Genomic DNA, 24,756 nt, shown 5'->3' with positions numbered 1-24,756 from the left:
GAGAAACTGCAGACAGGGAGTCAGACAGAGAAAGAAAGAGAAAGACAAAATAGCGATGGGCTAAAGACAGAGAGGGAGGAACTAAAAAATGGGGGCAGGGATCCGGACAGACAGCGATGGGGAGAGACCAGAAAGAGCAATTATGAGTGCCCCCATTTCTCCAGCGCTCCCCCTGAACTGCATTACTGGGAGCCTCAGGAAGGTGCTGCCTGCCAAAGCCCTGCCCTGGGCCCAGTCCTGTGCACTAATATTGGGGCCAATCATGCTGCAAAGTGGCCAGGGCCAGGGAAAAAAAGCCCAGCTGGGGGAAGAAAAATTGCCCAATTTTTTTTTTCCTTTGTCTGCTTGTTTGTTTTGCTTTTTAAAAAGTATGATGTAAGCTCTAAATACAGTCTGAAAAGGAAAAAGGAACCAGGCGTACCAGGCTGGTCACATTTAAAGGCCGAACCCATTGAACAGCTGCACAAACCATCGCTTGCTCTCGCTGCGCACATTCCACCCCCTGCCTGCGTCTTGAGTGTTCCCCGGCAACAGCACCACCAGGCAGCTCAAAAAACCATACTGCCTGCAAAACCTTGAGCACAGCTTAATTCTGTGAAATTTGCCCTCTTTCTAGGCCGCTGGTTAGAGATTCCTCTGTCAAGAGACGGCTCAGGTCCACGCCAGGGCTGGCGGTGCTGCTTTCCGGGTCCCGTGATGGTGATGGGCGGAGGGGCAGGTTGCCGTGTCCCAGGAGCGGGTACATGGGTGGGACTCCAGGGTCACCCCTGCCTTTTTTTTGCAGCAGAGCCCCAGCTGGTGCCAGCCCCATGCTGCAGCCCCGGAAAAGAGGTCTGGAGGAAGGAAAGAGCTCTTTCCCCGGAGGCAAGAGCTCTGGCGGGATGCCATCCTCAGGTGAGCCCTGCTGCAGTAGCAAACCTCTGGCGCCAGCGTGGCCGTCAGTGGGATGCTCCAGCTGAGCTGAAAGGGAGCTCGAGAGCTGGGGGAGAGGTACCCCCACTGCTGGGGCAGCTGCGGGGCAGCGCTGGCCGACTTACTCAGCTTTAATTGTTGTTAAAGTGACACCGAGCCAATCCTGCTGCCACCACTTGCTCCTTTTGTGCCTGGATTTCTTCTGATGTAAATGGTGCTGGAGGGGCTGCAGGGGAGACAGCAAAGCCAGGTTCAGTGATACAGAGCTCCTCCTTTGTCCATTCCCTGTGCACGGGCAAAGGAGTAGAGCCCAGGAGATGCAGGTGAACCCACTGCCCTCGATTGGTCTACTCATGAAAGTCTTGGGCCTCAGTGGATCTGTAAGTGTCTTTGTTGTTCCAGCTGGGTCAAGGCAGTGACTCTGCTTTCTAGCATGGACCATCAGAGGAGTTTCTCCCACTTGGCCTTTGTTCTCTTTTCTAGCCGGTGATGTTAACTGCCTCGACCGTCAAGGCTTTGCTTCAGTGCCAGGCAAAAGTAAGCAGTGGTTACATTTCTCCTCCTTGGCATTGTGTATGGGCGGGAGGGTCGGCCTTTCTGGGCTGGGAAGCCATCAAGACCCAGGCCTCTTCCTCCCTGGAGGAGTTGGGGCGGAAACCTCCAGTGCCGGGGTGAGAGCACAGAGGGGCAGGCTGTGTTCCCTGTGCTCACGCCAGTGCCCTGTGCCCGGCTGTGGCTGTTCTGGCCCACGCGGCAGCCGAGAAGGGTGCTGGGGCAGGGCCATGTGGGGCAGGTCCCGAGGAGCTGGGTGCAGCGCAGGCCTGGGGAGCAAACACCCCCATGGTGCACGGAGCCCACGACTCCCTCCTGGGGGTCAGGGCCCTGAACTGCACGTCTGTGGGGTGAGAGGCGATCATCTTCGTTTACCTGTGGGCAGGAGTACCACTTTCATACAGAAAGTAATCTGGGATGGATTTTTTTTTTTTTTTTTCTTCCCACCTGCCCAGAGTATCCCACATCACTGTCCTCAGACTCCAAGGCACGGAGAAGATCTCAGGAAAGCCCTGGCCGAGGAGCAAGTGCGGGAGCAGCTGGAGCCAAAAGCACCTGAGCCTGAGGAGGTCAGAGCACACGCTGCTGTGCAGACAGGTGGAATGCTGTAAAGGTCTTGATTTCATGGCCAACTCAAAGCCCATCGATCCAGATACACCTGGAACAGGCAGTTCATGGTGCAGTTGGGAGCATCCCCTTGGGTGGCGGTTCTCTAGCCATTGCCCTTATAACATCTTGGAATTCACTGCTTTGAATGTTAACAAACAGGGTGAATTAGGGTGGCCTTTCCAGAGGTTAACTGACCTTTCTTCAGGTTTTAGTGCACAACCTGGCACACAGGCCAGGGCTTCTTTCTTTGTTTTTTCCAGATGCTCATCAGATGTGGCCTGAGGTCTGTGACCGGTGCCACTGCTGGGCCCTGCTGAGCCTGCTGCCCAGCGGCACTGAGGCTCCTCTCCGTTGGCACAGAACCAGGTGGTCTGCGGTGGGAGTTTTGTTCTCTTACCACCTGACTAATGTAGATTGTGTTGTGTTCTCTGTAGCCCTTCTTTTCTGAGCAGGGTCTCTTTGCTGTCTTGTAGGAGACAGGTACCATTCAGACCAAGTGCCCACATTTCAGATGTGGTGTCACCTCCAGGGCAGTTCTGACAGGGGGAGGAAGAGAGCTGCGTGTTCTTCACGGTGAGACCCGGTGCTCTGGGCTGCAGTGTCTGACATCTGCTGAGTGACGCCTGCTGCCAGGAGTCCTTCCAAGGAGGGCAGCAGGGCTGGCAGAGCACACGGTGTCAGAGGGTCAGCAATCACGACCATGTCCCTCGTCAGTTGGGCTGTAGGTTTTTGCCATCTTACTTCACAGGAGTCATTCTGCAGCACGGTGTTGGGATGTAGTTTGTCCTACTGAATCAAAAGGCAGAGTCGTGACTTCTGAAGCTCAACAGACCCCAACACGTCTTTCCTTATGCTTTTGCTTTCCAGAGTTGTGTTCTGATGAGCCTGGGGACCACGGAATAAAGGTGGAGATGGTGTGTCAGGCAGACGTGCTCCTTGAGCAACCGCCCGCTTTGGTGCACCTTGAGCAACCGCCCGCTTTGGTGCACCTTGAGCAACCGCCCGCTTTGGTGCACCTTGAGCAACCGCCCGCTTTGGTGCACCTTGAGCAACCGCCCGCTTTGGTGCACCTTGAGCAACCGCCCGCTTTGGTGCACCTTGAGCAACCGCCCGCTTTGCTCTGCAGCCTGGCAGAAGAAGGAGGAGCCATGGCCTGGCAAGCTGAAGGAGGAGAGGCAAAGCCGGGCTCACAAACCCTGTAGCAAAACAACCCATATCTGCAGTTTCTGGGGCAAACCAAGGCAGTAGACTGTATCTTTGAAGCAGCTGTGCTCTGGGACTTTGCCTTGTTAGATGGCTCATCAAGAGGACAAGCCTGAGAGCAAGCTTTTTCCATACCTCATACAATTGTAAATCAAGCAGTTAGCTTAGCTGTGTTCATGATGGTAACACCCTAAACAAATACTTGCAAGGCTCTGAAATTCAAAAATTCATCCTCCTACCTTATAACCTAAGTAGCAGCACAATGCAACCGTGATTTCCAAGTAGTCAATGGATGATAGGAGTAATTCCCCATCAGCAGTAAGCTGGAAAGTTATACCTGTATTATTCACTGTAACTCAACCTTACACATTTTTTTTTCACTCTTGCCTTATAAGGATATAACAGAATATCCCGTTTGTTACAACAAACAGGGTAGAAAATAGGAATGCGGGAAAGTGCAGAAAATCCTGGAGCGCCTTCTGCTTGCCCCACGCCTAACTGTCATCTTTATTTGCAGTCCCAGTAACGCCATGTGTCTGGAGATCACGGCATGCTGAGGCAGCAGGAAAGGCTTAGTCTGGCTAGTCACAAGACACTTGCCTTTCAGATCTACCACAAAGAAAGCCAGTACCTCGAGGAGGAAGTTCCCCTCCAGCCCGTGGGGGTTTTGCTGCTGCCCAGGCTGAACGCACGCCTGCTCTCCAGCACTTCCTCCTGGGAATGCTTTTTGCAGAAGTAGAGGCTGGAGGGACCAGATGCTGCACAGACTCGTGTCCTCGGTCGTTCTGTTGTTTGAGTTGTTCTTCCAGGTCAGAGAAGTGGCAGCTGAAGTCTGAATGTTTGACAGGTGGCATTCTCTTGGCAGGAACCGTGCGAAGGCCGGCAGACACCGCCGCTGCAGGCCCAGGAGGAGCCCTCCGCGCCGTCGGCACCGTGGGCATTTGATGAGCAGGTCTCGGCCGAGCTGTTTGACTCGGCCTTGCACATCGCTAGTGAGAGCGACTCTTCTAATTGACCCCACTGAGAGAGGTTTGTGTTATTTTTTCTTTCTCATATGTGCATATAGCAATGTAGCAGGCAGAACAGACATAAACCAGACTTGACAGTCCCATTCTATGGTATTATGTGCTCAAAGGAACCTTTTTTTAATCCTTTACAATTTTAGCTAGGTGTGGGAGAGAGGCAAGTCGACATCGGCCTGTCAGCTCTGCGCAGCCCCTGAGAAGCAGCAAGGCTTTGATGAGAAACAGGCCTTGGGAGAAAGATCAGAAACTGCTGAGTTGTGCCTGGGTGTCAGGGAAAAACAACAGACAGCGGCAACACTGAGCTGTGGGAAAATCCTGAACTGTGGGAAGTTACCGCTGCGTGAACAGCGCCTGAGCGAGCAGGGGATTGGTCTGCACAGCCCCTGTGAGAGTGGTCCTGTGCTGATAGGAGAAAAGGCTGAGAGCTGTCGAATTGTTGATTTGCTAATTGTGGAGTAAAAGCTTTAACCATAGCATAAATATGTCCTATTGTAATAATAAAGGGTCTTTCCTTTTGCACTTCATGGAGAGTCTGTGTCTCAGTTGCCACAGCTAGGAGAAGGGAGAAATGCATGTCCAGTCCCTGTTCCAATAAATAAACCACAATGAAGAAAATAAACCCGAAACCAGCATCTGGACGAGCAGCTAGATCGACTTTGCCCAAAACTTTAGATTGTAGAGCTTAGTTTTCTCAGGTGTGTTGGCTGCAGGGGTTGGGTAGGGGTCTCCTGATGGAGGTGGGAGCTGTGGGAAATTCAGGCCTGTTGGGATCCCACCATGTAGCAGCGGGTAGTGACGACAGGCAGGTGTCCTAAAGGGGGTGGATTTACGGAGGACCTGGAGAGGGCCACAATAAGCTGAGAGGCTGGGAACCCCGTTTCTTCCTCCGGTTCTTACTGCTGGATGCGTGTCCCAGGTGGTGCGATGGGGAGATGATGTGCAGCCTCCTCCCAGTTCAAAGTTAAATGTGGTCCTGCAAATCCCAGGTGGATCCCTTCCCCAGTGAAGCAGAGAGCAGAAGGGAGCTTTCCTTGGGCTGCTTCTGCGTGGACCCTGATGCCCTTGGTGTAGTGTGAAACACTCACCCCGGTCCCTGGAGAGGAGCCAGGCGCCGAGCTGTTCAGCACTTTTAAAGCCGTCCTGCTCCTAGGGCAAGCCCAGGAACAAGCGTTTCCCACAGCTGAGAAGCTTTGCTGGTTGAGACAGGGATTGCCCAAGTGAGCTGGCAGACAGGGGGAGTGCTGTTTCCAAAATGCTCCCTTTGGAGCCGTGGGCCTGGCATCCGTTCATAAATCCAGCCTCTAGCCACTGCAAGGTGAACATCGCTTCCCCAAGGCGCTTGAAATGTATTGCCATCCATTTCTCTTCAAGCAGAACACCCAGTAGTGCCAGGTATAGGAAAAGTCTTCTGAGGTGACCCTGTGTGCTTCCTTAGAAAAGATAAGTGTCTGTTCTGCGCAAGAGAAGTCTGTAGGTGGATTTACACATCAGTTTTCTAAAGCTCTTACGCAGGTTGAGTATCATGTTATACGACTATTTCTTGAACCTCCAGATTCAATGTTCCTGATGAGGTTGGTGTAGCAAACTAGCATCTTTCCACCTCTTATTGAAAGAGCCTTTTTGTTTGAAGAGGAAGATATGTTGCCCAGACTGTTCCCTTCTACTCTGTGAACATCCGTTCCCCCTGACAAAGGTCATTTCAGGCTGAGGAGAGACAATTGATGGGAGCCAGTTTTAAGGTGGTGTTAGAACAGCTCAAACTGCGTATAGAAGCACAGAAAAATATTTAGGTTGAGCTGATTTCTGTATGAAGAATCTCCTAAAGGTCTATAAAGCAGGAAACAAAAATTCTTGTAATGCTCTTTGTCTGTTCCAGCATCTGCCTGTGGCTGCTCTATAAATCCATGAATTGAAAACAATTAAGAAACACCAAAGCTGAGAGAATCGTGATATACAGAATCTACATGACAGCTCTCAGCCGCTCTCGGGAATTAGTTTGTAGTGTCTGTGTTTAGAGAAGAGCTTGAATCGTTGATTTCACAGCAAACACAATTCACATTCTGTATTTATTTTGGGATCTGCATATATAATTTGCATTAATGCAGTTCCCATTACTACCAAAACAACAGTACTTAGATGGGATCAGAAAACTGCTTCGTGAGCTAAATTTTGACTATTTGATAACAAACCTTCTTCCAAAGTGAGAAGAGTAAGCAAGCTAGATGAGTGAAAATCAAGATAAAGAATTAGTTTAGATCAGACAACCAGCAGTATGAACTGAGGGGCAAGAGTAAAATCAAGTTTAGATCTAAAGGCAGGGAAGCAGGATCCACACTGCAGTTCTTCGCCGAAGTTGTCTGTCTGGTTTTGAGCTGGAAGTCTCCTCGCCCAGCAGGTTTGAACCACTGACGGAGACTCACACTGGAAGTTTTGCTCCACGTCTGCCCTGACGGCATCTTTGCCAGCTGCCCCAGTTCCCCGCTCTTACCGTGCCGTGCAACCCGCTGAGCTGTGATTAACCGCTCTGTCTGATGAGGGAGCACAGGCAGGTGGTGGGGGGGCGTCTGCCCACGAGTGGGGAGCGACGGCTTCACCGGGCAGCGCGGAGGGACGGGGAGGGGCTGCCTGTTGGTACCCTCAGGGCTGGCGATGCCGGGCATTGCTGTGCTCCGTTTCTCACCGTCATTCTGGGAGCGCAGCTCCCGCCGCAGCGCTTGATGGCTGAAGAGTATCGAAAATAAGAGGGGGCGGTTGGGTGCTGCAATCCGAGATCCACAGCAGAGAGCGTGCCAGGCAGGAGCACAGCCTGTCCCGTCCCCAGGAGATGCAGAGGAGTGCCTGTCTCCCAGACTGGGCACCTGCTTGTCGTCCTGGGTGTGCCCACGTGCGTCCCTCGGCTTCACTCTGAACTGGAGCCAGACCTTCTCTGTCAGTGCAGGCAACCTGCACGTCTCATTCCTTGGAAATATGGCCTCTGCTAGTGCTACCCCCTGTTTTGTGTCACAGCTGAGCAGTTAGAGCTTGGGGGAAATATCCAAGTTCAGTGCCCTCCTTAGACCCAAGGAGTTCAAATCCACCCCTCTCCTAAGAGTTCCTGAACCACTGTGACCCACAGAGCATCCTCAGCTTCCTCCACTGACTGCAGACCTCATGGTACTGGAGAGTAGGAGACATGGGCAGAGGGAGAGTGTGTGGGAGCAGCTCCTGCCACCCAAGGAGCAGAGCAGTCCGTGTGGAGGAGAGGGCTGGGTCCTGTTCCTTGCTCCCGGGGTTATATTCGCCTTTACCCAGTTACTGTTTGATGCAAAATAGCGACATAGCGCTGAGGGATCTGGGGTAGTTGGGATCTGTCAGTGCTAGGTTAACGGTTGGACTGGATGATCTTCAAGGGCTTTTCCAACCTAGCTGATTCTGTGAAAATATATAGTAAATCCAAGGCAAGAGTCTCATGGATAGTCACAGTAAATGAGTAATAAGTCAAAGGCCAGGAACTAGAGCCCAAACCCAGCTGTGGGCATGACACTGTGGATCGAGTATGCTTCCCACTGGGAGACTTTGCCCTCAGAATGGGTAATTTTTAGGGGTATTAGCTGAAGAAAAGCCTGAAATGCTAAAGCAAGACTTCATCACTTCTTTGCAGCTTCTTTTTCTTACGTTTGCCAGTGCACGTGAGCAGCGTGGTTTTCTCTCCTATATAGTGTACAAAACCCATCTTGCAGGAACAACCCCATATTAAATAGAAAAGAAGCGGCAGTAGTGATTCCTGGAAATATACGGCTTATGCTGGTAAAGACTGGAACTGGAGATGTAGCTGTGAGTTAAAGGTTTTAAGAGGAATTAAGATAAATCTCTTAAAAATACAAGTCCTTTCAATAGTGGGCATTACAACTTACAATTACTTTGCCAGCTGCTTCTAATGGCTTTGCTGGAACATTTAGAGACCCCTGGGGTCTCTAAATAAAGCCATCTGCAGAGACAGCGTGCCACTTACTCCTCTGGTTGCTGCACTGGAGTGGTGAAGATACATGTTCGTATTTTAGTCTCTTTGCCGTATGCCAGGATGCTTTTGAAGGCGAGGAAGCTCAACAAATTAAGCGCTTTATGTTTTTAGGACAAACTGTCTGTGTCAGCACTGGTTCACTTACAGCTCTGTTTCAGTGCGTGACTCTATGCAAAACCTAGCATCAAGACTGACACGTAGGTATGTCTATATAGAAAGATGTTTGTGCACAAAGAAGATGAGTAAGTTAAATTCTGTGTTTTCTGTACCCTGGTGTTTAGGAAACAATGGTGAAGTTGCAAATAAGGAAGACTTACAGAAAAAAGATCAAATTTTAATAAGCTCGCATGCATCTTGAGTTTTGGGAATCCAGTTGTGCTGCTGCCGGCGCTGGGGCTGTCGGCTCCGACTGACCAACAGCCCGACCCCAGCGGACAGTGGAGGGGCCCTGGGCTGGGGGTTCTCTCCAGCATGGCCCCTCCTCTCCTGCCCTGGGGAGCCCAGCGCAGGACGGAGCGGAGGGAAGGACCCCCCCTCTCTCCACCTGCTGGCAATGCCTCTTGCCTTGGGCTTCCCCGCTGGCTCCAGCTGGACTTGGTGCCGCTGCTCACCACCCCTGGGCTTGGCTCTTCAGGCACTTTCTACCCACCTCCCCCTCTCCTCAGCCAGCCCACGCTGCTTCAGCGTCTCCACAGGGCTGTTCTGGCAAACGCTGCGGAAAGCCTTCCTCACGGCGGGGTGGACAGTGGCCACCACACTCCTCTCGTCTCCCCAGCCGGTCATTTCACCACGGAAGGTTATTAGGTGGGGTGAGCAGGCTTTCTCCTGCTGGACCCCTGCTGACTCCTAGTGCCAATGACCATCGTTCCTCCGTGTTTCCAGGCCATGCTGTGGCATTCCCAGCACCTCCATGAACACAGGATCCCCTTTTCTTATCCAATATAATAATATGTTCAGGGTACCTGGTCCTATCTAAAACTGCTATGGAAATTAACTCAGGTGTGGTTTTTTCCAAGCCTCTCCAAGAATGTGACTGTGAACACTATAGTAACTATTGAACAAGATGGGCGGACTTTGTCCTCATCAGTCTGTACGAGAGGGGAGAAGCAGCTGTGGTAATTCCCCCCCTTGCTTGCTGGGCCGCCTGGTGCTTGGTGTGATTCCAACCCCTCTCCTGGGCCACACACCAGCCGAGGGTGGTGTGGATTGTAAATGGCAGGGGACTAAAGCCTGCAGCTCATCGAGGATGAACTGGAGTTCACTGCCCATTGGCCAGGATCCTGCAGCCACTCGTCATGATGGTGCCGGGGACACACACACAGAATGTCAGAGGGGGGGGTCTTGGGAGGAACCAGGCACCTGGGGAGTCCCCAGCTGAAGTGCTAAGGCTTGGACAACCGGCCCAAGCCAGAGTCAACCTATAGATGAATCCTGTACATTTTATACCCAATAACCATTGCGCTAGTAGGTGTTGAACTAAGGTATAACAACGCACTTATGCTGGTGTAAAAAGTGATAAAGCATGGAAGTACTGAAGCCTGAACAACAGGCCCCAAGCCGAAGCTGCTAACTTAGTGTGTAGTCATGAACACAGTATCTAAACTTGCTAGTGAGAGACGCAGCTTAGACAGAATATAGTCAGCAGTGAGGGGAGAATGTTTCCCATTTTCCTTTCTCAGCCGTCTACAAGGCTGAGAACCCAGGTATCTGGCCTTGTAAAAACTCCCTTGGTTTCCCCCCTGAGCCCTGGCCAGGCTTTGGGTGGAATCCAACAGGAGGATGAAACCAGAAATTTCCCGCTCAGCACAGAGGTGCCAGCTGTTCTGGCCTGTCGATCTCTGGTATCTAAGGCCGGGCCCGTTTGCAGCGACTCTGGCAGCCTCAGCTACGGGTGGAGGCACCGCGTAGGATTTCCCCCTTGCCGGGACAGGCTCTGCCAACCCTCGCTGTGACCGGGGCTGCCCAGCCACTGCGGGGCTGGGGGATGGGAACGTGTGCGAGGGGTGATGTGTTTTTCTTAATCTCCATTCCCTCTCTCGTGTAGTAATGATTTAATGCATTACCCTGTTTTTTCCTGTTTGCTGCTTTAAGTGCACTATTCTGCTTTTTCTCACTGCGTGTTTTCTGTATTACACTGTTATCACCAGTAAAATACGCCTGCTCTTTTCACTCTGGTGTCGGAGTGTAATTGGTATCCGTAATCAGCAGAACACCAGCCCCACTCTGAGGGGACCCAGGTGTCTGGGGGGGTATCCTGGTGTGTGTGTGGGTCACTGGAGAGGAGGTTGGTCACAGTGGTGGGGTATTTGATGGCTGTGTGCCATCACCCCCATCTCAATGGAGCCTGACCATTTGTCCATCAGCTTGTCAATACAGACCCGGGGCAGGTCATGGGGGGGTGTAAGGGGACCCCCCCAAAACCCCCCGGGAGCCCCTGCTGGCTCCCAAGATCCGCACCCCCTGTGTGCTCTACAGCAACCCCATTATCCTGTGGGGTACCCAGTTGCCCCCAGGACACCCAGTATGTCCCCAGGGCACTCTCAGTGTCACCGAAGAGCCGGGATAGAAACTTATCGACACCAATGTGATGCAGATAAGCAGACACTTCTTTATTGACGGCCGGGTGCGCGGGTGAGTGCTCTCACCAACGCACACCAGTCACAAGAATCATACAGTTTATGTATTATTCACCCATACATATTCATTAAGTATTCATACGTAAACACACGAATTCCTGGAAATCATTATCATACTCCCCTCCTACTTCCGATTCTGCGCACTAAAGCTTAGAAATCTCTAGAAATGAGTCTGGGGTGTGGTTTGGGTCGGTGGCCCATGAGTCGGTGGTCGCGATCTCCCCCTGCCGGAATTACCCATTACCTAGTTCCACTGTTCCTTGGCAGAGATCTGTAAACTGTGACAGTTCATTCTCCCCAGTTCTCATTAATCTCGAGTTGTGGTACATCTGAGACATTATCCAATGTATTCTAGGTAATAAATTACTTCTGTGTCTAGACATCTCTAACGACTTCAAACAGAATTATTTTCAATTCTAAATCTAATTCCCTAAGCAGTATCTAGGTGTACCTAGTAAATGATTACTGACCAATTCTTCGGCCTTGGTACAGGGCTATACAGAGGCGTTTGTAGTAGCATTGGTTGCTGGTTAGATGTGCAAAATGCAAGATAAATGTAAACATGTAACCCTACTAAAATATTTCTGTATTCATACTGGAATCAAACATTATTAGTTCTGATTGGTGGCAAATCAGTGACATCAGGTCCTCAGTGTTCTCCCCAAGCCCTGCCCCCAACCCTGGGTGCCTCCTAAGACCCCTATAATTCACGAAGACACCCCCAGAACCCCTGTGATACCCCTCAGGACATCTATGAAACACCAGGAGCACTCAGAACCCCCATTTGACCTCCCAGAACCACTCTAAGTTCCCCTCGGGAGCACATAACACCCCCAGGACCCTTCTAAGGCCCCCAGGACCCCCATAACACCCCCAGGATCCTTCCAAGGGCCCCCAGGACCCTTCTAAAGACCCTCCCAGCACCCCTTGACACCGTCTATGACCCGCCCAGGAACCCTGGGATGCTGCCGAAGACCCCCATAAGTGCCCACATGACCCCCCCCAAGCCTGGCTGTCTTGCGCCCATTGCTCAGCTTGGCAAGGGCCCCGCACATCTCATGGAACAACAGCACCTCATTGGACAGCAGCGCCCCTGGACCCGCCCACGCCACTCCTGAATAGACCACGCCCTCTCCGGGGCCACACCCCCCGGAGGTGCCACACCCTCAAGAAAACTCCCTTTCTCGTCACTATGGCAAGGGAGAGTGGGGAAAGCCCCGCCCCGAGGTGGGACACACCCCTGGAGAGGCCACACCCCTACAGGGGAAAGCCACGCCCCCCTCAGAGGCCCCCCCAGCCACAGCTCAATAATAATGGGCGTGGCTCTGGGGCTAGCCCCACCCACCAACAGGCCACACCCTCTGAGACGCTCCACCCACTGGGGAGAGATCCCACAGCTGCAGGTGGAGACAGGCCACGCCCCAGCACAGCAGACCCCGCCCCGGGAAGGCTCCACCCAGGAGGCTTTAACCCATGAGGGGTTAAGGGAGAAACGGGGCAGAAATGGGGGAATGGGGGTCCCGGGTCACCGGGGCTGTGGTCGAGCAAAGGCCGAGGGCAGCCATGGAGCCAGGGCCGGCAGGACCAGGACCCCATCACCGCGGAGGGGCTCATGGCCGGTCCCGCTCCCCCATGTCCGTGACGTTGTGAGGGGGTGACATCATACCGGGGTGGTTCCAGAACCACCGGGCAGGGTTTCCAGGGTGATGCTGGGGGGCCACAACAACGCTCCGCAGCACCACAGGGAGAAGCACCTGGCACTGCCTTGGGCTGCAGCAGGGGTGACAGCTCAGCGCCCGCCGGCTCTTCGTCCTCACGCCCGGAGAGGCAGGCGAGGGAGATGGCTTCCCCCAGCTTCAGCGATCGCTGCCTGGAGGGGAAGGGCTGTGACGTGGTCATCAGCGTGGACGGTGTCGACTTTGAGGCTCACGAGACCATCCTATGTAGCTGCAGCGACTATTTCAGGTCGGTGCTGGACGCAGGAGGGGATGGGGACAGACGGCAGCTCCTGGCCTGGCTCACAGCGCCTGGGGGTATCTCCAGCGCTCCCACCAGCACTAAACTCTCACCCAGCAGTTCCCGTGGTCCTGGTCCCTCCCTGAGCACCAGAACTCACCCCCAGCCCAGCACCTACCAGCAGCTCCGGGGCGGTGCCTGACGAGCCCCGAGGCGGTGCAGGGCTGGCAGTGTGGCTGGCCGGGCTCACCTGCCCTCGGTGCCAGGAGGTTTTCCTGCCCCACAGGACGTTACTCGCTGCTGCTCTTGCTGAAGCGAGGGGACCCTCGCCCTGTCGCTCTCTGGCCGCAGCTCGAGGCTGTGGCTCCTTTTTACAGCCCCAGCTCCTCAAACGGGCACTAACCCCCTGCCCGGCCTCCCGGCATGGCTACTGCGGGTGCCCACGCTGGTGCCCAGGGAAGGCAGCCCAGGGGATCAAGGGGTCTGGGCTTAACCCAGCAAAACTGGTTTTCACACACACCACACCCCCCACACCCCCCCCGCTTTGGTTTTGCAGGGCTTTGTTCAGCAGCGGGTGGAACAGCGCCGAGAAGCCAGTAGATAAAATCTCCGGCACTTCACCTGACATGATGAGCCTCATCATCAACTATGCCTACACCGGGACAGCGCCGGTCACGGTCGACAACGTGCAGAGTTTGCTCATCGCAGCAGAGCAGTTCAATGTCATGGGCATCGTTGGGCTGTGCTGCGAGTTCCTCAAATCCCAGATCTGCTTGGAAAACTGCATCGGCATCTGGAGGCTCACAGGGTATTACTTCTGTCCCGACCTGCGAGACGCAGCCGACGCGTTCATCCTCCGACACTTCGCAGAGGTGACCCGGGTGTCCACGGAGCTGCTCGACCTCTCCATCCCCGAGCTCAGTCTCCTCGTCGAGCAGGCCGAGCGCGGCGGGACACGAGACGACGCCGTCTGCGAGGCTGTCGACAGATGGGTCGCTCACAACCTGCCCAGACGCCAGCAGCACCACGCAGCCTGGCAGCAGCCACAGCGCGGCTACCCCGCGCGTGGGTGACGCGGCAGCAAGCCCAGACAACATCTTTCCCCGTTTCTTCTCTACTTTGATAAATTTCACCTCTTCGACCTACACTTAAACATGACATGATAAGTCCGTATGGTGGTTTCTGTTGTGTGGGTTTATTTTCCCTTCTTTCAAATCAATTAGAACACACCCCATGAGAGGAATAATTGCTTGGAGGTTTGGTAGGCTGTTCTTGTGTATGAAGCCAATTTGTGCCGTGACGAGCCGCCCCTTCCACTAATAAGTTACAGCCATTTCTCCAGGGGTGCCTCCGGTAGCAATCGCAGCAATCCTCACTGCACACAGCCTGCGCTTTCTCCTGAAAAACCCGTGGAGTAACACAGGGAAAACACGATGATAGGGGCTTGAACGCTCCTCACTGGCTGAGAATCTGGTTGCAGTTTCAAGAGATCGCCTGTATTGCCTTTTTTTGGAGTATTTACAAACCCATGAATCTCCAGTGTCACCGTCATTCCAACCCAGCGAGAGGCCCCACTGCCGGCCCTTGGAGAAAGCCGGAGCCGGGACCAAACCCAGCTCCAGTCAGCCCAGGAGATCACAACAGACCCAGATGCAGAATTACACGCAGACCTGGCAAACCCATCACTGCCCCTTCAGAGAACTGCAGGATGGTTTGTGTTGGAAGGGACCTTAAAGATCATCCAGTCCCACACCCTGCCCCGGGCAGGGACACCTTCCACTAGCCCAGGTTGCCCAAAGCCCGGTCCAACCTGGCCTTGAACCCTGCCAGGGAGGGGGCAGCCACAGCTGCTCTGGGCAGCCTGTGCCAGGGCCTCACCGCCCTCACAGGGAAGAATTTCTTCCTCAGATCTAATCTAAATCTCCCCCCTCTCAGTTTAAAACCATTACCCTTATCCTATCCCTACCCCCTGATCAGAGTCCCTCCCCTCTTTCCTGCAGCCCCTTTCAGCCCTGGGAGGCCACTCTAGGGTCTCCCCGGAGCCTTCTCTTCTCCAGCTGAACCCCCCCTCTCACAGCCTGTCCTCACAGGGGGGTGCTCCAGCCCCCTGAGCATCTTTGAGGCCTCCTCTGGACCTTCTTGAGCTGCGGGACCCCTTCTGGGGGCCCAGAGCTGGACACAGCACTGCAGGGGGGTCTCACCAGAGCTGAGCAGGGGAGAGAATCCCCTCCCTTGACCTACTGGCCACAATTCTCTTGATGCAGCTCAGGACACGGTTGGCTTTCTGGGCTGCAAGTGCACCGTGCTGGCTCATAGTCACTGTCTATGACAAGCTCAGTTTCTTACATGAAATGTGTCTTTAAGTCATTTCATCTTTCTCTAGTCATTTCCCCAGAAAAAAACTTACTGTCCTTTATAAAGTGCTTTGAATTCTATGGATGAGAAGGACTGTATGAAAAGAGTCAGATTTTAATCACTATTGTTACTATTAACCTAACATGATGATTTGTCAAATTATGAGTTTAATGACACATACTTTTCAAAAGTAATTAGTGATGCTGGCAGAAAAGCCCTATATACTACTTTCTACAGTTGGCCATATTGACAAAAACAAGGCTTGTTTAATACAGAAATGTTCCTGATAAATTCCGGAACTTCCTGACAGAGCAAAAGCTGTGTATAATCCCTTCATGAGGAGCAGAAGAGCAACCCAGGACGGACACTACCCAATTCAAAAGCTGATATGATTCAGGGGTCACCCATCACGAGCGTGGAAACACGTCCGACACGTTTTCCCTGCAGGAGCTCCATGAGCACAGACGGCACCAAGAACCTCTTCCACTGCTTTCAGCACGTGGAGAAAGAAACACCCAGATTCGGATAAACCCCATCGGCAGCCCGGCTGTTCAGGAAAAACCCGGCAGCCAAACTCGGTGTCAAGAGAAACAACGGGCCGAGGCAGCCAGAGGGTGAGAGTGGACGTTAAAAACTGCTGCTATGAACCGCTCCGGTGTGAAATCCCGTCGATGGACAGCCTGGGACTGGTTTCATCATGCTGTGCTCGTGCCACCTCGAAGAAAGTAGCTGAGACTTGGTAAAACCAAGGGAGGAGGTGTTGCTGTCACAGTTAAGTTGCTGAATTTGGTAAGATACATGGACCTTCGGTCCCCTTAATACGTGAGCAGAGCAAATTTTTACCCTTACTGAATCAAACTGTACACACCACACTGCTTTATCCCTCGAGCTCAGTTTCTGACTAAGTCATGTTCACCACGAAGTGCAGCCCACTTTTTCATTCACATTTGCAGTGGGATATAGCAAATATGAATTCCGGCCACACTTGTTGCCCTTTTCATGTCTAAAACCTCACTGAGATGCACAGCATGACTGCAAGGTGTTCTACTTTTAACAATATGTATTTTGTTGTACGAAAATTGAATCACAATCAGAGGTAGAGAATATTTGGGAAAAAAATGGAGTACACGATCAACGCTGTAGAAAAAAAAAATCCAGAAGAGCTGTAAAAGTCAAGTGACAACATCTTCCTCTTTCTGGTAAGGATATTTAATTATTAATCCACATAACAAAAATAGTGAATGTTAAAGAGCCTTCTGCTTTGGCAAACTTTAGTTTACATTTGGTTAAAATCCCTATTTTTCCTGTAACATTTCCTTTGAGAGGTTCTCAAGGTACCTCATAACATGCCTGTGAAATACATCACTTCTCTCCCTTACAGATGAGAAAATCAAGCAAAGCGTAATTAATTCATCCTTCTAAAGCTGCAGTCATCCCTAACACAGAGATCAAAGATTCTGGGAGTGAGGGAGCGAAACAGAGAAGCGATGTTAACCCCGGTCTCCAAATCTCCTGGTGAATCAGGGATAAACCTCCTTGCAGGGTGCTAAGAAACCGATTTCAGATTAATCTCTCAAACACGGCCACCCCTCGCCAGGCTGCAGGCAGAAGGATGTGCCACCAAGACAGACGAGGCGCTGCCGTCCGACGGTGTCACTGGCCTGTCATTTGCAATCCAAACAGTGACAAAATGGTACTGAACTGCTGACCTAAGTCTGCAGAGAGGGAACGGAGATTGTATGGGGCAGAGCTGGGACTGAGAAAAAGATCGGATCACAGTGTGAAAAATCTGTTCCTTCCCAATTACTGAGCTTCTCCGATAAGCTGGAGGTTAAAAACAATCCGGCCAAATCACTGATGATTTCCTCAAATATACAGAGAACTCGAGGCTGAAGTGTCTATTTTGCTTGACAAGCAAAGCAGACACACTGAGAGGGAGGGAGTAAAATACATTAACTACAGACTGAGTGAGAGGGCATCAGAAAACATTCTGATTTTTCAGAAAACCTTCTTTAAGATCCCCAAAGAGTATGCAAGGCAGTTAGGGGGAATCTTTGGAATTCTGGGGAATCTTTGGCTGGCTTCTCTTGCCAAAAACAACTGGAGGTTGACAAAAAGTCAGCCCTATGGTGGGCCTGCCCCATCAGCACACACACAAACGTTTATTACCCCAAAGAAACAAGTCCCCCGCCCTCAGAAACCTGAAGGATGTGGGTTTAGCAGCCACTACATCCAAAGGCTGTGGTTAGGAACTGTAACCAAGGCATAGCCAAGACACCAAACAAATGCAATAAAATAAAAACAGAGCAGTAAAAATTCAGCTTTGGTCTAGAAAAAAACCCACCACTATTCTGCATGGTATCACTAACGTTCAAAATAATGTCTGAAGGCTTCACCAGATGCCAGATTTCTTTATCATCACGCACGATGCACAACACTTCCCATCTTAAAAGCCCACACCGACGTGAAGGGATGTTGCCTGCAGGAAATGCGACCAGGGACCCAGCACATTGCCTGCAGCGCCAAAAAGCAGCAGTAACACGGGATGGGAACAGCTGGCCCAGGAGCAGCCCTGCAGGAACAGCCTGGGAGCTGCAGGGAATCAGAAGCTGGATGCACACCATGTCTCATTAAATGACAGCAAAGGTCCCCGGGGCGTCCGAGCCGGAGCAGAGCCTCCGAGGCACGAGCGGCCGCCCCTCAGCTCTGCCCAGCACCGAGGAGGCTGCTGGGCACTCGGCTCCACGGGGGCCAGCTCACGGGCTGATCCACCAGCAATCGAGAAAGTGCGATGGACACTTAGGAGAAGTTTGGAGCCAACGGAGCCGTCCAGTCTTGGGAGGAACTGGGGTCTGCATTTCTGCAGCAGAAGACCAAAGCGGCGGAACACAGCACAAAGCCAGGAAGCTGAGGAGCAGCAGCTCTGCTGAACGTCGGCCGTGGGCAAAGTGGGAAACAGCAGATTCCAACAGCAGCAGGGATGCTCCGGGTTAGAGCTCAGGGAAAACTGTCCAGTGTAAAGGCTGATAAAGCGCTGGCAGAGGGTGCTTACAGGAGAGGTGGGGACTTTTTAAGAAGATTGAACAAACACCTTGTAAGAAGAACACGAGCAGATCTGACCCTGCCTGAGGCCAGGAGGCCAGACGAGGCGAGAGCCCACGGCCCCGGCCGAGCCCACGGAGCTGCGTGTTGTCAGCCCTGAGCCTCCCCACGGGGCCCTGCAGAGACACTGCACAAGGACAGAGCTCACCCCGCTGCCCTGGGACAGTACAGCAGACACACGCCCAGGAGACCGCCGCGTACAAGGACAAAATTCTACGGCCACTGAACAAATCTCAAAGCTGAATGAACTGTTTGTCTCCCTCTCCCTTCAGAATTCCTACACACACACACACACACACAGAGTTTTAATATAACTCCAGGAATTTGAAATATGGGTAAAAATATCTTCTGACAGCTATTATCTCCATACTACAGGTTTGACAGTGAACTCTGTACAGTGCCTTAAAGCTCCAGAATAACTTGTCATCAGCTCCATCCACATTTCTCCTCTTATGAGCCTTCCCCACCCTGCTCCTACTTCCTTATTTTCTTTCTTCTTTTTTATTTATTTTTTTTTTTTTTATTCCTACACTATGGAATTACCGCAAAAAGCAAGATGAACAAAGATGATTAGATGAAGGTCACAAGCTGAAGTATGCAAGATTTGGTATCAGCAGAGTTAAATACATCAGGGAGGAATGAGATATATTGACAGCCGCAAGGTTTGTTCATTTGCAAATTTTCTGCTAGATCCACTTTTGAGAAAGTCAGAATGTAATAAACAGTCATTCTCTGCAGGGTTATGGATGAGAAAAAAAGAAGAGTTCTAAGTAGTATTGATTTGGGGTGAAGTGGCAGAACGTGACAATCAATAGAGTTTAGTCAGATATAAAATAGGAATCACACCAGTCATGACAGGATTGTTACAGGAGTCAAAATCTGGTATTAGCTGGACCTGTACTGCAGTTTTGTGTTCTTAAATAACTAACCATCAAAACAGGAAGGCAACTTTAGCCGATCTGTATATCCCTAGTAATACAAATAGGTACCAAATACCGGGTACCAGTACTTCAGCTTCTTAGAAAGAACAGTGAGAGTCTAGACAGTCTGAAGTGCAAGTTTACTTAAGTGAAAACAGTCATCTGACAAAGAAACAACAAAACAGTCAGCAGCACAGTCCTTGGAATAGCTTCCTTTGTGGAAGCCCCAGCACTGTGTTCAGATATCTACCATACTTAGCCATGAAAGTACCAAAATACTCCATGTGTTACGTAGGCTATATTGAGTAAAAATAGTAGTAGAAATGTCACCTGAAAGCAGTTTCTAAGATTTTGTGTGATTTAGGAGCCCTGTGACAGAAAGGAAAAAAAAAGAAAAGAAAAAAAAAAACAAAAGAAAAAGGTGTTAATTGCCAGAATTTGCTTTAAGATAATCTTGAAAATGCTGCAATATTTTAGGAAATATTTACTACAGTTGAAAACTTGCTGAGGTTCCACATGCTCACTGAACTGTATCGGCATGCCACTCATCATGTCACGAATCAGACACGCAGCCACTGATACAGTTAACAAACAATCCATACTTCAAAGTGCCCCATGAGCAGGGGCAATTCAAAGGCGGCTGTGGAATTTATGGGCAAGTAGAAAGGCTCACGCTTCCCCCACCGCTAGAACACCACCAGCCCCGCGAACACAGCCGCTCCTGAGGGTGGGGAAGTCCAAGGAAACCCTTTAGATTACCACACAGCAATTTCTTCATCCATTTACCTCGAAGAACATACTACGAGGTGAGTTATGCGTTTTTGAAGGCCCCTCCGCCGTTACAGCACACATTCCTCATTCCCAAACATTCACCTCTCTCCCCGTTGTTTCTGCAATGTTTGCAGCTGAAGGATCAGAAAGCCAATCGGCCTGGTTCATTGTCAGTGCTGGAACAGCAGTGCCATTCTTTCTTATCCCCACATGTAGGTATTCACTTGGTCTACGATGCTAGCAGCACCTGTCCTCTCATTTCAGGGCAGCATTACAACACGAGGAGAGGCTGCCGTCCAACCAGAAACAGAGGGTGCAGTGACAAGACAGCACTAAGCAGACATATCTAAATCACCCCCCCAAACAAGGACATGCTTATAAGCACAACGCAGAATCTCTAGGCTGTTGCCTGAAATCTCTGCAGCAATTCCTGCAGTAATATGCCCAAAGTTTGCATGCAGAGCCACATAAATTCAGGGGGTCTGGCTTGCAAATGCTTCAGTGGGTACCAGGATGCTGCTGCACTGTTAGTTCAAGATGCTCTGTAGCTCATCGGTCTGCAGGGAGAGGCGCTCAGAAGACCTCGCGATGTATGGGAAGAATAGGGAACCAATCAAACATGCCAAAACACAGCCATGCTTAAGGTGGATGCCTTTAAGGAGCATATATAAAGCAATTGCGCAGCTACTAAGTTGAACAAGTAGTCAACCCACATATTGGCATCTGTGCTTTTGTTCCCGCGAAGGTTTTAACCTCCCGCAAGGGTTAGCTGTGATCTGAGCGCCACATGTCTGTGGATTGGCAGGTAGAAAAAGACAGCTGATGCCTTACCACAACAAATGGTGACCCCGACGTGATGGCAGTGGTGATTTCGGTGTGCGGACCGGTGGCGGTCGGCGGCACACGGCAGGAGGTGACGGAGCTCCACGCAGGACGGGAGACTCCACGGCGCGCCATGGAGGCCACAGTCAAGGTACTTAAAACATGGGGAATGCAATATAAGACTTCCATGAAGTCGAGCGCTTTAAGAGCTATGCTACAAAGATTATTAAAGCTCGGCATTTTGGCCGAGCCGATGGATTGCATGAAGTCAGAGCTCTGGCCTCTAATAAAAGCTGATTTAACAGAGCAGGCAAAATTGGGAAATCCAGAGCACTTGGTGACTTGGGATAAGGCAAATGCATTGATGAAAGCCACCCAAGCCGAACAACGTGCATCTAAGGATGCACACAGGGGACTGCAACGCTTCTCAGAGGAGACTACTCAGTCGGAGGAGTCCGCGGGGTCCAGCAGCGGTCGGGGTGCGCAGTATGGAGATGGCAACGGCAGCCCGGGGCCCCCCCGAGCCCCCTGCGCCGCGGAGCGGCCGCCTGCGGCTGAGCCCGGCACCGCGCGCTGGGCCCGCCCCCCCCCTCCTCGCGACAAAAGCAACGAGTTTTTCACAGAGCAGGTGCTGACGCTGTCATGCAGCACAGGCTTTATATGTTCTTAATGGTGTCTTCGTATTTGTAATGTTTGTCATTCTCTGTTGTGTCAGTAAGGAGTGTGGGGGACTTCCTGGTGTGGTTGTGTGATTGTTCTGCGTGTGTGAGACGCAGCCCAGCTGCAGCTGCGGAGTCATCGGTGCTGCTGTCTGTTCGGGCTGAGTGTTCTCAGTGTTACAGGTAAAATACCTCCTCTAGCAGGAGGCAGTCATTCTGTGTTGATTGTTGTCTTGAATTTAGGTGCGTGCTCTGCGGGGAGAGTGCACCTCTGAACCACCTGCCTAATGGAAATATTCTTGAAAGATCATCTACCACCTGACAGGGGTTGGTTTTTTTACCAGGGGTCGTAGATGCTGGTTATAAAGAGAAAAATCAAAACTATGGTCTGTACCCCTGTGCTCTGTAACAAAACGGTCAAAAATTGTTCAGCTTGTTAATTTTACTGTGGCTCCCCCTACTACTATGCCGAGAAGCCGCGATGACTCGGGATTTGGATCAGCAGGTACCCCTTAAATATTTCTGGACTCAGACAGTGACACAAGGTTAACTTCTGGTAAAATGTACTCTCGTTAAAGCTAAAAAATCTGTCGAGCTGACAGGCATTTTAGATACTGGTGCAGATGTGACCATAATATCTGTGAGCAGACTGGCTGTTGGCTCCGGTAACTCAAATGCTTTTCAGGGTTGGTGTCATGCTGTAACAATCCAAAGCAAGGATCTCATTCATGTAAGAGGCCCAGAAAGCTGGGTAGCAAATATTCATCCATTTATATTGGAAACCCCTATTACGTTTTGGGGTTGTGACTGTATGACTCAATGGGGAACTCCAACTGGATCAAATTTGTCTTAATCACCACTGCAGCACAACCCCCCCTGAAACCCACCCTGAAACTCACCTGGAAAATGGAATCACCGGTGTGGGTGGGTCAGTGGCCCTTGCCAAGGAAAAAGTCATGCCACCTTAATGACTTAATTCAGGGATGATTAAGTTTCTTATTTTAAAGAAAAGTGGTAAATAGTGACTTTTACATGATCTCCAACATATTAATGATACCACACAGGATAAAAATACTTTACAACCATGAATGCCCTCCCCAACAATGATTACCTGAAACTGGCATCTTGTAGTAATTGATCTAAAGGATTGATTTCTTTTATCATTCCCTTGCATCCGAACGATGCACCTACAATTACCTTTTCTATTCCCACTATTGATGTTAGTGAACCTGCAAAACAATACCACTGCATTATTTTACCATAAGACATAAAAGTCCCACCAGGTCCCCCAAGCTGTTACATATCATTATATGGATGACATCCTTACAGCAGCAGTAACACAGGAGATCATGGAAAAGGCTCTGGCTTTAACCAAGCACTCACTATCTCAAATGGTGTTGCAAATAGCGCTTGAAAAGGTACAGATATCATCACCAGGCAGTACCTGGGCTGAAGGATTTGTGAACAGACTATTGTCCTGCAACAGCTTAAACTTAAAACTGATGTTAAGACTTTAAAAAAGATTTACAGAAACTGTTAGGAACCATAAATTGGATACAGCTGTGTGGGCCTAACTCATGATGATCTGCATAGCTTGTTTGATATTTTATGAAAAGATCCTTCACTGACATCACCCAGAGTACTTACAGAGAAAGCAAAACAAGATCTCCACCGTATAGCTAACGCCATCTCAAACAGACAAGCATCACAGGTACACTGCATTCCCCCACGGGAAAAGCCATCGTAGAAAGAGCACGCCAAACCTTGAAAGCACTTTTGCAAAAACAAAAAGGGAGAGAGATCTTGGCTCCAGGTCAGCCATATGCTCCGCTGTTTCAGTGGGATGAAAAACACATGCCTTTTTTCCACCAGAATGCCACAGCAAAATCAAAACCAGTTTTCTTTGTCAAGGCATCAGGCTAAAGACATCACTGCAACTTGCCCTGAATACCAGACAGACTCCATCTCCTCAACAGGGAAGTGGTGTCGACCCTTGGGGACTCACCTCCTCAGAATTATGCCAAACTGATGTCACTCACTCAGCTGCATTTGAAATGTTAAAATATGTACAAGTGTCTGCTGATGCCTGTTCTGGAGCACTGTTTGCATCCTGCCATACAGTGGGGAGTCAAGTACCTGACCAGCATTCCCCACTCACCGACCGGTCAGGCCATGGTGGAGCATACATCTAGCAAGCTAAAGCGTCTGTTACAACAACAACAACAAAAGGGGGAAGATGCAAGATACCAGATCAACAAGAGGTCCAGAGCAAGTCTCAAGTGTTAACAAAAAACTTAGAAAGTAGTAACTGAGGAGGACCATATCTTTTAATAACCTGGGGAAGAGGTTATGCTTGTGTCTCCACAGGTCTCGTCTCCAATGGTCACCAGCAAGGTGTGTGCAACCCCTGAGGGTGAGAGGCAGCCAGCACTCAGGATCCAGCTGTGGGTGCTGTGGGTGCCCCTGTGCCGACAGTTTGCGGTCTCTTCGACTGGTCATTTAAGCAGAATGTCTGGGTAATGTTTGCTGCTGCAACAGGACAAAATACACTACAGTTGCCAATTCTTTTAAGAGAAAATGCTAACAGTAATTGCAACTCCTTAATGAGATATCTAGGCTTACTAGTCACTAGTGAAAGATGTAGTTTAGATGAAATGCAGTTATTAATAAGGATGAAATGCTGTAAGAATGTGTGTATTCAACTTTCTTTGTTTAGCAATATTAAGAATTAAGAGCTCAAGTGTTTAACCTTATTAGAAACTCCCTTGGTTTTCCCCCTGGAGTGCTGGCCAGGCTCTGGGTGGAACCCAACGGGAGGATGAAATCAGATGTTCCCGCTCAAAGAAAACTGCCAGTTATTTTGGCCTGTTGATTTAGAGGCTGGACCTGCTTGCAGCGACGTTGGATGCCTCACCTACGGATGGACGCATCGCGTAGGGCTTCCAGTTTGTGAGGAAGGGCACTCTGAATTCTCGCTGCATCCAGGGTTCCCCAGCGATTGCGGATCTGAATGTGAGTACTTCTATTAAGTGTGCTATTCCGTACTTTCCTTACTGTTTATTTTGTAGTATTTAGTCATATCTCTTATTTATCAGTACTGAAATTAGCCTACTCTTTTAACTAGTAATTGTAACTGCTGTACTGTTTCAGCCTTCTGTGGAACTATTGTAAGTATGCTGTGTTTTTGAAGTTTGTCTAACCTTTAATTGATACAGCTCTCAAACAAGTCTTGCA

General features: G+C 50.7%; 1 long non-coding RNA gene across 1 annotated transcript; it reads left to right on the top strand.

The window, feature by feature from the left end:
* Nucleotides 1-1,381: 1,381 nt before the first annotated feature.
* LOC141954973 (uncharacterized) lies at nt 1,382-3,045 on the top strand. Its single transcript, XR_012632308.1, has 3 exons — nt 1,382-1,449; nt 1,920-2,033; nt 2,941-3,045. It is a non-coding gene; the product is annotated as an uncharacterized LOC141954973 (long non-coding RNA).
* The last annotated feature ends 21,711 nt before the right edge of the window (nt 3,046-24,756 follow it).

Source organism: Athene noctua, unplaced genomic scaffold (genome assembly GCF_965140245.1).
Source record: "Athene noctua unplaced genomic scaffold, bAthNoc1.hap1.1 HAP1_HAP1_scaffold_47, whole genome shotgun sequence".
Lineage (NCBI taxonomy): Eukaryota > Metazoa > Chordata > Aves > Strigiformes > Strigidae > Athene > Athene noctua.
Note: the sequence above shows the minus strand (reverse complement) of the source record. Positions and strands in the feature narration are given on the sequence as shown.